Below are 15,315 nucleotides of genomic sequence, written 5' to 3'. Positions count from 1 at the left end.
ATTTATGACCTGAGATAACAGAACCTGAGAGTAGGAGAGAGTGAGAGAGAGTGGGAAGCCACGATCTACACCGAGAAAGGGCCACGTCATGACACTGGATAACAATGCCTGATAATGTACATTCAGCAAAAAAAGAAACGTCCTCTCACTGTCAACTGCATTTATTTTCAACATACTTAACATGTGTAAATATTTGATTGAACATAAGATTCAACAACTGAGACATAAACTGAACAAGGTCCACAGACATTTGACTAACAGAAATGGAATAATGTTTCCCTGAACAAAGGGGGGGTTCAAAATCAAAAGTAACAGTCAGTATCTGGCGTGGGCCCCAGCTGCATTAAGTACTGCAGTACTCTCCTCCTCATGGGCTGTGCCAGATTTGCCAGTTCTTGCTGTGAGATGTTACCCCATTCTTCCACCAAGGCACCTGCAAGTTCCTGGACATTTTCTGGGGGGCCCTAGCCCTCACCCTCCGATCCAACAGGTCCAAATGTGCTCAATGGGATTGAGATCCGGGCTCTTCACTGGCCATGGCAGAACACTGACATTCCTGTCTTGCAGGAAATCACGTGCAGAACGAGAAGTATGGCTGGTGGCATTGTCATGCTGGAGGGTCATGTCAGGATGAGCATGCAAGAAGGGTATCACATGAGGGAGGAGGATGTCTTTCCTGTAACACACTGCGTTGAGATTGCCTGCAATGACAACAAGCTCAGTCCGATGATGCTGTCACAGACAATGACGGACCCTCCACCTCCAAATCTATCCTGCTCCAGAGTACAGGCCTCAGTGTAACGCTCATTCCTTCGATGATAAACACAAATCTGACCATCACCCCTGTTGAGACAAAACCGCGACTCGTCAGTGAAGAGAACTTTTTGCCAGTCCTGTCTGGTCCAGCGACGATGGGTTTGTGCCCATAGGCGACGTTGTTGCCGGTGATGTCTGGTGAGGACCTACCTTACAACAGGCCTACAAGCCCTCAGTCCAGCCTCTCTCGGCATATTGCGGACAGTCTGAGTACTGATGGAGGGATTGTGCATTCCTGGTGTAACTCGGGCAGTTGTTGTTGCCATCCTGTACCTGTCCCGCAGGTGTGATGTTCGGATGTACCGATCCTGTGCAGGTGTTGTTACACGTGGTCTGCCACTGCGAGGACGATCAGCTGTCCACCCTGGCTCCCTGTAGCGCTGTCTTAGGCATCTCACATTACGAACATTGCAACCACAGCGGGATGAGCAGGGACCCTGAGCATATTTCTTTTGGTGTTTTTCAGAGAGTCAGTAGAAAGGCCTCTTTCGTGTCCTAGGTTTTCATAACTGTGACCTTAATTGCCTACCGTCTGTATGCTGTTAGTGTCTTAACGATCGTTCCACAGGTGCATGTTCATTAATTGTTTATGGTTCATTGAACAAGCATGGGAAACAGTGTTTAAACCCTTTACAATAAAGATCTGTGAAGTTATTTGGATTTTCACAAATTATCTTTGAAAGACAGGGTCCTGAAAAAGGGAAGTTTTTTGTTGTTGCTGAGTTTATGTGATATCAATAGAGAGGTATACTTTCTGGGTGATTTAAATATTGACTGGCTTTCATCTGGTTGCCCACTCAAGAGAAAGCTTCAAACTGTAACAAGTGCCTGCAACCTGGTTCAGGTTATCAATCAACCTACCAGGGTAGTTACAAACTGTACAGGAATGACATAATCAACATGTATCGATCAGATTTGTACTAATTCTGCAGAAATTTGTTTGAAAGCAGTATCCAAATCCATTGGCTGTAGTGATCACAAATAGTAGCCATATCTAGGAAAAACAAAGTTCCAAAGGCTGGGCCTAATATAGTGTATAAGAGGTTTGTTGTGATTGGAAGCCCATTGTTTAAAGAAACAATGTTTTGACTCGAACCGCATACACATACAGTTGAAGTTGGAAGTTCACATACACTTGGGTTGGAGTCATTAAAACTTGTTTTTCAACCACTCCACAAATTTCTTGTTAGCAAACTATAGTTGTGGCAAGTCAGTTAAGACTTTGTGTATGACACAAATCATTTTTTCCAACAATTGAATCCTACAGACGAAGAACCATATATGTGACATTTACAAAAAAAATTAGATATACATGAACAATCATTATTGGACACCCTTTTTCTATAGTGAACCGGTTTCACAAGCTTTCCACGCGCTAATTAACAATCATCTTAAATTTAAAGATAGGCTCTCGTGGAATAACCATTTATGTGCACCACTCAGAATGGACGGACAAGCGCACAACCTTTCTGTTGCTGATGAAAATCGCAGAAATGTGGGAAAGAAACGTAAAACACAACTAAAAGAATGGAAAGACAGGCAAAGGAAGATCTTACGGGATGCGGGAAAACCCTATACAAATCGTAAGGGTCAAGATATGTGGAAGAACCGTATATCAAACAATCAAGCGAGCTAGCTATAGAGTACAGTAACTAACATGTATGTTGTGGGTTGTCTAATTTGTAACTATAGAGAAAATATATTAGCTAAAGTTCGTTACAAATTAGCTAACATCGTTACAAATGTTATTGCTAGATTATAGAAGAAACATAGCTAGCTACTTTTTCTCCATCCACCGGATGATTCGACATGGCTACAGTAGCTAGTTACACTGTATCCTGCAGGGAAGAGCGTGTTCCACGACGTGCAGAAAGGATTGTGGAAAGTTGACTGATGAGCGCAAGCTGCATCTGTTCAACAGTTTCTACACTGTCCCATACGAGAAACAACAAGCGTTGATTCTCTCCGGCTTAGAACAGGTTAGAAATAAGACAAAACACCTATTATTATAATAGCTATATTGAACACTTGCATAGTTTAACTTTGACAGTAATGATACGTACATTAACGTTAACTCTAAAAGTGCTGTGTTACACAATGGTGCAATGCAAACTCATTCTGTGTATAGATTGTGAGTGTTTTGTAGTTCTATGGTATGTTCACATTGAGGGCTTCATTTTAAATGAGACTAAGATTTCATGACTCAACTTTTAACAAAAGTCATCAGTGCTAAAGTTGATAGACCAACTTTAAATTAACCTCCATACAAATGAATTAACTACATATCGCATTTAAGTTATTTACATGAAGGGCATCTGTACTTGAAAGTACTTAAAACATCATATCAGGTGTTAAAAAAGGACATCTTACAAGTCATGCAAAATGTCACATATACTGTTCTTCCACATTCTTAAAATTAAAACGGCAATAAAAAAAAGTATTTTTTGAAATAACAAAAAAAATATAAATTGTTGTTGGAAGATATGGGTATGGTAAATTATTTGTCAACCATAAAACACCTAATGTGGTACACACAATTAATAAAATAAAAATAACTGATTATCTTAAAATGGAAAAATTGTCACATATATGGTTCTTCGTCTGTAGGATTCAATTGTTTACAGATTATTTCACTTATAATTCACTGTATCACAATTCCAGTGGGTCAGAAGTTTACATACACTAAGTTGACTGTGCCTTTAAACAGAATGGAAAATTCCAAAAAATGATGTCATGGCTTTAGAAGCTTCTGATAGGCTAATTGACATCATTTGAGTCAATTAGAGGTGTACCTGTGGAGGTGTACGAAACTCAGTGCCTCGTTGCTTGACATCATGGGAATATCAAAAGAAATCAGCCAAGACCTCAGAGAAAAAAATTGTAGACCTCCACAAGTTTGGTTCATCCTTGGGAGCAATTTCCAAATGCCTAAAGGTACCACGTTCATCTGTACAAACAATAGTACGCTAGTATAAACACAATGGGACCACGCAGCCGTCATACCGCTCAGGAACGAGACGCATTCTGTCTCCTAGAGATGAACGTACGTTGGTGCGAAAAGTGCAAATCAATCCCAGAACAACAGCAAAGGACCTTGTGAAGATGCTGGAGGAAACAGGTACAAAATTATCTATATCCACAGTAAAATGAGTCCTATGTCGACATAATCTGAAAGGCCGCTCAGCAAGGAAGAAGCCGCAGCTGCAAAACCACCATAAGACAAAGATTGTACTTTTTGTATAAATGTCCTCTGGTCTGATGAAACGAAAATAGAACTCTTTGGCTAGAGACTCTGGGTTCGTCGCACAATTGGCCCAGCATCGTCCGGGTTAGGGAGGGTTTGGCCGGCAGGGATATCCTTGTCTCAACGCGCACTAGCGACTCCTGTGGCAGGCCGGGTGCAGTGCATGCTGACACGGTCGCCAGGTGTACGGTGTTTCCTCCCGACACATTGGTGTGGCTGGCTTCCAGGTTGGATGAGCATTGTGTCAAGGAGCAGTGCGGCTTGGTTGGGTTGTGTTTCAGAGGACGCATGGCTCTCGACCTTCACCTCTCCCGAGTCTGTACGGGAGTTGCAGCGACGTGACAAGACTGTAACTACTACCAATTGGATACCACGAAATTGGGGTGAAAAATACAACAACAACAAAACATTTTAAAATAGATGGCATCATGAGGACGGAAAATATGTGGATATATTGAAGCAACATCTCAAGACATCAGTCAGGAAGTTAAAGCTTGGTCGCAAATGGGTCTTCCAAATGAACTGAAGCATACTTCAAAAGTTGTGTCAAAATGGCTCAAGGACAACAAAGTCAAGGTATTGCAGTGGCCATCAAAAAGCCATGACCTCAATACTGTAGAAAATTTGTGGGCAGAACTGAAAAAGTGTGTGCAAGTAAAGAGGCCTACAAACCTGACTTAGTTACACCAGCTCTGTCAGGAGGAATGGGACAAAATTCATCCAACTTATTGTGGGAAGGCTACCCGAAACATTTGACCCAAGTTAAACAATTTTTATGGTGGTATCCAATTGTTAGTAGCTACGATCTTGTCTCGTCGCTACAACTCCCGTACGGGCTCGGGAGAGACGAAGGTCAAAAGCCATGCTTCCTCCGAAACACAACCTAACCAAGCAGCACTGCTTCTTAACACAGCGCTCATCCAACCCGGAAGCCAGCTGCACCAATGTGTCGGGGGAAACACAGTGCACTTAGAGACCTGGTTAGCGTGCACTGCTCACGGCGCGCCAGATGAAAGAAATAAAGGCTGAAAAAAATAATTATCTCTATTGTTCGGACATTTCACGTTCTTAAAATAAAGTGGTGATCCTAACTGACCTAAAACAGGGAGTTGTTACTGGGATTAAATGTCAGGAATTGTGAAAACTGAGTTTAAATGTATTTGGCTAAGGTGTATGTAAACTTCCGACTTCAACTGTACTTTTTCAGGTTCTTCCAATTAAATGAGACATTTTAAACTTTTCCATAAGTTAGAGCTAGGCAGAATTACTGCCCCCTTTGGTGCCCATAGTAAACAGAAAAAAAATCTGTCCAAAATTGCTAATATATGCATATAATAATTATTATTGAATAGAAAACACTCTAAAGCTTCTAAAACCGTTCAAATTATGTCTGTATGTAAAGCAGAACTCACAGGGCAGCCATTCTCCCAAAGTCCTTCTGTCAGCAGTAAAGTTGGGCCAACTTTGACGTCATCGCTCCCACCCTTCCCAACCAGCTACGGATCTGGGAACAGTTTCTATGTCTTCAGCGCGATGTCTCCTTTCAATGGGGTGTTTCATTGTGAAAATCGCGCACTCTCTCACCCTTTGGCGGGCTAAAACATTCGGGTCACGCGAAAATACATGCACTCTCATGCGCACGTCGCGTCTGGAGATCCCTTTGTTCCAGGAATCATTACACGATGTGAGTTTGTCTGTTCGAGTTGAGAATTGTTTTGCACGTTTAGAACATCCTAAAGCTTGATTCTGCACTTAGTTTGACCAGTTTAGTCGACATGTAATATGTAATTTTGAAGTTTTGATGCGCAACTCCTCGAATTTTGGCTGCATTTCAGCCGGAATTTGTCGCGTTTGATAACCCAAAGACGCAGACTTGAAAGCCAAACGCTGTTTTTGGTAAGTATGACTCCTTGCACGACTTCTGATCGAAGACCATCAAAGGTAAGGGAATATTTATGTGGTAATTTTGTGTTTGTTGACTCCAACATAGCGGAGAAATATTGCTAATGTCTGAGCGCCGTCTCAGATTATTGCCTAGTGAACGAATTCTGTAACGTTAAAAATAAATGTAACACAGCGGTTGCATTAAGAAGCAGTGTATCTTTCTAACTATATGTAGAACATGTATATTTAGTCAAAGTTTATGATGTGTATTGCTGTTATCTGGTGGAGTTATCATAATTTCTCCGGACATTTTAGTAGCATTTTTTGAACATGTCGTCATTGTAAACAGAGATTTATGGATATAAATTGCATATTATTGAAAAAAACATAAATGTACTGTGTAACATGTCCTATTACTGTCAGCTGATGAAGATTTTCAAAAGGTTAGTGAATTATTTTTCTTTTAATCCTGCGTTTGTGATGACATCTTTTGTTCGACAAAATGGCTATTTAAATTAGCTGTGTCTTTGGTGGTGGTTTGACATAAATATGTGCTATGTTTTCGCCATAAAACATTTTAGAAATCTGACTTGGTGGGTAGATAAACACCTTGTTCATCTTTCATTTGAGCTATTGGACTTGTTAATGTGTGGAGGTTAAATATTTCAAAGAATATTTTTGCATTCTGTGCGCCACTGTTTCAGTTGAGCGGGGGGTGGTACCTCTTGGGGAACCTGTACCGTTAACACGTTAATCTAGATGAAGCAACGCTTTCAGGTTAATTAAAGTTAAATTCCCAGATGGCTTATACAGGTATGATTAATCATTAACATTGATTAATCAATTCAATTTGCTTTGGCAAGTTTATTGGTGCCAAACCCCCACAGTACTGATCCAGTATTGACAGAAGGTTCCCATGTGGTTTAAACCCTTAGGGGTAAGTGATCCTGGTGGTGAATGTTTCCTTACATTTGAAATACTGGACGATAATCCAGCTAATCTCAACTGATTGAATAGTATCGTCTCATTCAATTTAAGAAGTTAAATTGTTGAACATAACTTTTCAAATCAAATTGTTTGAGTCACATGGCCTTACAGTTAAATGCTTACTTATCAGCCCCTAACCAACAATGCAGTTTAAAATACATACACTGCTCAAAAAAATAAAGGGAACACTAAAATGACACATCCTAGATCTGAATGAATGAAATATTCTTATTCAAAAAATATCTTTACATAGTTGAATGTGCTGACAACAAAATCACACAAAAATGATCAATGGAAATCAAATGTATCAACCCATGGAGGTCTGGATTTGGAGTCACACTCAAAATTAAAGTGGAAAACCACACTACAAGCTGATCCAACTTTGATGTAATGTCCTTAAAACAAGTCAAAATGAGGCTCAGTAGTGTGTGTGGCCTCCACGTGCCTGTATGATCTCCCTACAACGCCTGGGCATCGCATGGAATAGCCTTCATTTCTCAGAACAAGAATAGACTGACAAGTTTTCGAAGAAAGGTCTTTGTTTCTGGCCATTTTGAGCATGTAATCGAACCCACAAATGCTGATGCTCCAGATACTCAACAAGTCCAAAGAAGGCCAGTTTTATTGCTTCTTAAATTAGCACAAAAGTTTTCAGCTGTGCTAACATAATTGCAAAAGGGTTTTCTAATGATCAATTAGCCTTTTAATATGATAAACTTGGATTAGCTAACACAAAGTGCCATTGTAACACAGGAGTGATTGTTGCTGATAATGGGCCTCTGTATGCCAATGTAGATATTCCATTTTAAAAAGTCAGCTGTTTCCAACTACAATAGTTATTTGCAACATTAACAATGTCTACACTGTATTTCTGATCAATTTGATATTATTTTAATAGACAAAAACAAGGAAACCTTTGAACAGTAGTATATATATAGTATTGAAGTCGGACGTTTACATACACCTTAGCCAAATACATTTAAACTCAGTTTTTCACAATTCCTGAAATTTAATCCCAGTAAAATGTCCCTGTTTTAGGTCAGTTAGGATCACCACTTTATTTTAAATTAGGTCAAATTTTTCAGGTAGCCTTCCACAAGCTTCCCACAATAAGTTGGGTGAATTTTGGCCCATTCCTCCTGACAGAGCTGGTGTAACTGAGTCAGGTTTGTAGGCCTCCTTGCTCGCACACGCTTTTTCAGTTCTGCCCACAAATGTTCTATAGGATTAAGGTCAGGGGTGGTGATAGCAACTCCCATACCTTGATTTTGTTGTCTTTAAGCAATTTTGCCACAACTTTGGAAGTATGCTTGGGGTAATTGTCCATTTGGAAGACCAATATGCGACCAGGATTCAACTTCTTGACATTCTTGAGATGTTGCTTCAATATATCCACGTAATTTTCCATCCTCATGATGCCATCTGTGTTGTTAAGTGCACCAATCCCTCCTGCAGAAAAACACCCCCAGAACATGATGCTAACACCCCTGTGCTTCAAGGTTGGGATGGTGATCTTTGGCTTGCAAGCCTCCTTGTCACGCCTTGGTCATTGTATTTTGTGTTTTCGTTATGTATTTGGTCAGGCCAGGGTGTGACATGGGTTTATGTTAGTGTATTTTCGTATTGGGGTTTGTAGTATTTGGGATCGCGGCTGATTAAGGGTGTTGTATAGGCTTGGCTGCCTGAGGCGGTTCTCAATCAGAGTCAGGTGATTCTCGTTGTCTCTGATTGGGAACCGTATTTAGGTAGCCTGGTTTCGCTTTGTATTTCGTGGGTGATTGTTCCTGTCTCTGTGTAGTTTCACCAGATAGGCTGTAATAGGTTTCACGTTCCGGTTGTTATTTTGTATCGTTATTTCATGTGTCGCCTCTTCCAATAAAGTCATGAGTAACTACCACGCTGCACTTCGGTCCGACTCTCTTTCGACAAACGAAGAACACCGTTACAGAATCACCCACCACACTCGGACCGAGCAGCGTGTTAACAGGCAGCGACAGCTTGAACAGCGAAGGGAGGACGTTATGGACAGCAGAGGCATGGAGTATACGACGTGGGAAGGAATCGACAGGTGGACGGCCGACGCAGAGAGAGCAGAGGCATCCGGAGATAGGAGTCGACGATACGAGGGAACACGGTTGGCAAAGGAACCCCGAAAAGCAGCCCAAACAAATTATTGAGGGGGGGGCTTAAAGAGAGTATGGCTATGCCAGGTTGGAGACCTGCGCAAACTCCCTGTGCTTATCGGGGTGCTAGAGAGACCGGGCAGGCACCGTGTTATGCTATGGAGCGCACAGTGTTTCCAGTGCGGGTGCATAGCCCGGTGCGGCACATACCAGCCCTTCGTATTGGCCGGGCTAGAGTGGGCATCGAGCCAGGTAAGGTTGGGCAGGCTCGGTGCTCAAGAGCTCCAGTGCGCCTGCACGGTCCGGTCTATCCAGAGCCAACTCTCCTTGTTTATCGTGAGGAGCCAAGGAGGAGACCTGAACCAGAGCCGGTGTTAGAGGTGAGCGAAGCAGAGACTGTGAAGGAGTTAATGGGGAAGGTGGAGTGGAGAGTAATGAGGGAGTTGCTAGCTTGGTGCTTTAGGTACAAGATTCGTCCGACGGAGCGTGTCGGGGATTTAATGGCACCTTGGTCAGCGCTCCATACTCGTCCTGAGGTGCGTGTTAGTAGGCTGGTGAAAAATGTGCCAGCCTCACGCACCAGGCCTCCTGTGTACCTACCTAGCCTTGCATGGCCTGTGCCAGTCCTGCTCCCAGGCTCTCCAGTACACCTTCACGGTCCAGTCCATCCTGTGCCACCTTCACACACCAGTCCTCCGGTAGCAGCTCCCCGCACCAGGCTTCCTGTGCGTGTCCTCAATCCTGTAGCACCAGTTCCAGCACCACGCACCAGGCCTTCTGTGCGCCTCGCCTGTTCAGCACTGCCAGAGCCTTCCTTCCCTCCTGCGCTGTCGGAGTCTCCTGCTTGTTCAGCGCTATCAGAGCCTTCCCCCTCTACAGCGCTGCTGGAGCCTCCTGCCTGTTCGGAGCAGCCTGAGCTGCCAGTCTGCATGGAGCAGCCTGAGCTGCCAGTCTGCAGGGAGCTGTCAGTCTGCAAGGTGCTGTCAGTCTGCATGAAGCAGCCAGAGCTGTCCGTCTGTATGAAGCAGCCAGAGCTGTCAGTCTGCATAAAGCAGCCAGAGCTGCCAGTCTGCAAGGAGCTTCTAGTCTGCAAGGAGCTGTCAGTTTGCAAGGTGCTGCCAGCCTGCATGGAGCAGTCAGAGCTGTCAGCCTGCATGGAGCAGTCAGAGCTGTCAGCCTGCATGGAGCAGTCAGAGCTGTCAGTCTGTATGAAGCAGCCAGAGCTGTCAGTCTACATGAAGCAGCCAGAGCTGCCAGTCTGCAAGGAGCTGCTAGTCTGCAATGAGCTGCCAGTCTGCAATGTGCTGCCAGCCTGCATGGAGCAGTCAGAGCCGTCAGTCTGCAAGGAGCTGTCAGTCTGCATAGAGCAGCTAGATCTGCCAGTCAGCCATGATCTTCTAGATCTGCCAGTCAACCAGATTCTTCCAGATCTGCCAGTCAACCAGTCTCTTCCAGATCTGCCAGTCAACCAGTCTCTTCCAGATCTGCCAGTCAACCAGTCTCTTCCAGATCTGCTAGTCAACCAGAATCTTCCAGATCCGCCAGCCAGCCAGGATCTACCGGAGCCTACTACCTGCCTGAGCTTCATCTCAGTACTGGGCTTCCTCTCAGTACTGGGCTTCCTCTCAGTACTGGGGTTTCTCTCAGTACTGGGCTTCCCCTCAGTTCCGGGCTGCCCCTCAGTTCCGGGCTGCCCCTCAGTCTCGAGCTGCCCCTCAGTCCCGAGCTGCCCCTCAGTCCCGAGCTGCCCCTCAGTCCCGAGCTGCCCCTCAGTCCCGAGCTGTCCCTCAGTCCCGAGCTGTCCCTCAGTCCCGAGATGCCCCTCAGTCACGAGCTGCTCCTCAGTTCTGTGGGGTTCTGGGTGAGGGCTATTAGGCCATGGTCGGCGGCGAGGGTGGATTATCCCAGGACGCGAAGGGGAGGAACTATGACTTTAATGGAGTGGGGTCCATGTCCCGAGCCGGAACCGCCACCATGGACAGACGCCCACCTGGACCCTCCCTATGGTTTTGAGGTGCGTCCGGGAGTGCTCACCTTAGGGGGGGGTTCTGTCACGCCTTGGTCATTGTATTTTGTGTTTTCGTTATGTATTTGGTCAGGCCAGGGTGTGACATGGGTTTATGTTATTGTATTTTCGTATTGGGGTTTGTAGTATTTGGGATCGCGGCTGATTAAGGGTGTTGTATAGGCTTGGCTGCCTGAGGCGGTTCTCAATCAGAGTCAGGTGATTCTCGTTGTCTCTGATTGGGAACCGTATTTAGGTAGCCTGGTTTCGCTTTGTATTTTGTGGGTGATTTTTCCTGTCTCTGTGTAGTTTCACCAGATAGGCTGTAATAGGTTTCACGTTCCGTTTGTTATTTTGTATCGTTATTTCATGTGTCGCTTTTTCCAATAAAGTCATGAGTAACTACCACGCTGCATTTCGGTCCGACTCTCTTTCGACAAACGAAGAACGCCGTTACACTCCTCCTTTTTCCTCCAAACATAACGATGGTCATTATAGCCAAACAGTTCTATTTTTGTTGAATCATGGAGTTAATACTTGCGTACGATTGTTTGTACAGTTGAACGTGGCACCTTCAGGCATTTGGAAATTGCTCCCAAGGATGAACCAAACTTGTGGAGGTCTACAATTCTTTTTCTGAGGTCTTGGCTGATTTCTTTTGATTTTCCCAAGATATCAAGCGAAGAGGCACTGAGTTTGAAGATAGGCCTTGAAATACATCCACAGTTACACCTCCAATTGGAGGTTATTGGAGGTTATTCAGTTAGCCTATCAGAAGCTTCTAAAGCCATGATATAATTTTCTGGAATTTTCCAAGCTGTTTAAAGGCACAGTCAACTTAGTGTTTGTAAACTTCTGACCCACTGGAATCATGATACATGGAATTAAAAGTGAAATAATCTCCCTGGAAACAATTACTTGTGCCATGCACAAAGTAGATGTCCTAACCGACTTGCAAAAACAATAGTTTGTTTTAACAAGAAATTTGGGGAGTGGTTGAGAAACAAGTTTTAATGACTCCAACCTAACTGTTTGTAAACTTCCGACTTCAACCCTATATATATATATATATATGTCCCATAGAGGATAACAAACTTGTATGCCATCTGCTCTCCACTTTCTGGATGATTCAGTGGAATTACAGTATGATAGCTAAGGAGATGAAGAAAAATCTGGTGTTTCATTGCAAATATGCAGACAGAATCAGAAAGAGAACACACAGAAGGCTGTTGTATAAAACACCTGTCTCCGAATTAAATCTTCAAACTAAGGGCAATCATCACATCCATGACAGAGAGGGAGAAGCGTCCATCCATGTATACGAGGAAGATTCTAATTTAGTCAGAAAGTAATTTTCATTTCAAGTTAAAGCATATGATCTGTGTAATAATATTATTCATATCTCAGAGCCATTTGCATTGCTAGTTAGAGCCTAATGTTAGCTAGCTAACATTGAACCTGGTTGGTTAACTACCTGCAGAGGGGCCTGTGGCACAGTCAGGTCGAACAGGAAAGGGATGCCGGCATTCGGATGCAGGAAGATGCAGAGAGAGGAGGTGGAGTTCAAGGAAAACTGTCAACAACTGGCAGTAAAGTGGCATGACAAAAGAGACGTCCATGACCTCTCCACTGTCCATACAGCAATCATGTCGGCCACAGGGAAGGTGGACCACCTGATGGAAGAAAGAAAGATCAAACCAGACTGTGTGCTTGACTATAACCTCAAAATGGGGGCAGTGGATAAGGTGGACATGATAAACAGCTTTGTGGAATGCGCTCAGAAAACTACCAAGTACTATAAGAATATTTTTTTCGATGTTATCGACACTGCTGCCCTAAATGGCCACATAGTTCACTGCCAACTAACAGGTGAGATGATTACCGACAATGTATTTTTTGTAATTGGACGTACATTTCACATACAAATCGCATACCATTCCATTATGCAATTATATTGACAATATATTGATCTCACCCACCTACCCACTGCCTCATCATCATCTCCCCTCATTCATCCTCCTCACTCCCTCTCTCCCATAGGTAAAGTAATTACATACCAAAAGTACAGAGAAAACCTCATGAGAGAGCTGCTGGAGGAGCACCACACCACTCGGCATTCAGCCACTAGGTGCCATCCTGCTGCAGACAATCCCCTACGCCTCACTGCAAGGGATTTTCCTTGCAAAGTCTGCCTGTCTGGCACCAGGAGAAAGAAGCAGAGGAGGTTGACAAAGTACATGTGTTTAGCTTGTGACACACCTCTATGTATTTCACCATGCTTTGGGAATATCATATGCTCAAGCACTATTGAGCACATCTGCAGCAATTACTGACTCACTGACTTGACAGGTGACCTGCCATGATATTATGCCTTTATAGGTGGGGGTTGGAAATGTAGTTGTTGTTCAATCACTGTATGAATATGGGTTATGCATATTCATAAGTTGTCAGTCTTTTTTTGAAGCTTTTTCCCTCTAGTAAAACTAGTTTTTGTTGTTGTTGTTCAACCACCACCAATACTTCAATAAAATAGACGATTATTACATGTAGGCGTATATGTTTTCTTGCTGTGTTTTCATCCAGTAAAACTGTTAAGGAGTGTACGGTTCAAACAGTATGTTGCAAGCATACTAAAGCTGGCCTCAATCTCCAGTTCTAAAGATGTCCAGTTCCAGTTAAGATATTGGCATATTATGGTTTCTGAATGTACAGAATAAAGAGGAATTATTAGTAATTAGAATACAATATCAGGCTATAGCAATAAAACAATATAACAAAGAAGTAACATGACACTGCTATAAAAATAATAAATTGCATTGACAAAATCACAAATATGAGTTATTTAAAGGTAAGAAACAGTAACTTAAGTAAGTAAGTTAAGTAAGTAAGACCATGGTGCTTGCCTACGGAGCTGTGAGGGGAACGGCACCTCAGTACCTCCAGGCTCTGATCAGGCCCTACACCCGAACAAGGGCACTGCGTTCATCCACCTCTGGCCTGCTCGCCTCCCTACCACTGAGGAAGTACAGTTCCCGCTCAGCCCAGTCAAAACTGTTCGCTGCTCTGGCTCCCCAATGGTGGAACACACTCCCTCACGACGCCAGGACAGCGGAGTCAATCACCACCTTCCGGAGACACCTGAAACCCCACCTCTTTAAGGAATACCTAGGATAGGATAAAGTAATCCTTCTCACCCCCCTTAAAAGATTTAGATGCACTATTGTAAAGTGGCTGTTCCACTGGATGTCATAAGGTGAATGCACCAATTTGTAAGTCGCTCTGGATAAGAGCGTCTGCTAAATGACTTAAATGTAAAATGTAAATGTTAAACTCCACAAGGGGGCAGGGCAGGGAAGAACTGAGCTATGCTAAACAGGCCAAATGAAAACAAGCCATGGTCATAAGGCCAGGATATCTTCAAAAGACAACACAAGCCAATACTTCTCTGATGCAATTAGCATTGTTTTACAGATATAACAGAATGTAGCTAGCTACATAAGCACAATTGAGTATAACACCATAAAAGTTATGAAATTAGTACCTTGCATGTCCACTGTTATAAGGAAAACACACAAATATATTATGCTCCATACATACAGTGAGCTACAGTAGGAACATAATACAACATACAGAAACTATTATAACGTAATAAGGTACTTACTTTGATAGAAACACACACATGTCCAAAGTTATTATCATGTAGTAAGGAAAACAACAACGAAGGCAATGTGGACACCAGCCAAAAAGTGTGAAAACGTTTGTGCAGGTCTTGTTCTGAGTTTGATGATGGCATACAGATGGATTCCGTGCCCCCCAATGATACCCTAGACTTCCTTTTTGCCTACTCCACCATGCCAGGTAACCCACAGCATCACCATACATTTTCCAGCTAATCTAGTCATCCACTAAATGATCCCTGCACAGATAGTCTGACAGAAATCCCACAGTTACTATCTCTGCCTCAGACCCTCACAGGTTATGCCTGGGACCATGGTAGCTGGTAATACACATCCACTACCCAGTTTTGTTGCTGTGTGAGAGAATCTGATTGTGAGACTCTCTATAGCTAGGTTTTCATCCAATTGGCAATAGATTTTTATGAAAATGTTCTCAAATCTGCATAAACAAAATATTCAAATTTTCCCACCAGTGGTGTGTTTTCACCAAACTGACTTTTTCCAGATATAAAATCAATCAATATTCTTAAGTTTTCATGTACTGAATAAGTTCAATGTGTTTCGAACGCATTTTCAACT

This window comes from Oncorhynchus keta, chromosome 3 (genome assembly GCF_023373465.1).
Source record: "Oncorhynchus keta strain PuntledgeMale-10-30-2019 chromosome 3, Oket_V2, whole genome shotgun sequence".
NCBI classification, from domain to species: Eukaryota; Metazoa; Chordata; class Actinopteri; order Salmoniformes; family Salmonidae; genus Oncorhynchus; species Oncorhynchus keta.
This window is presented reverse-complemented; position numbering follows the sequence as displayed.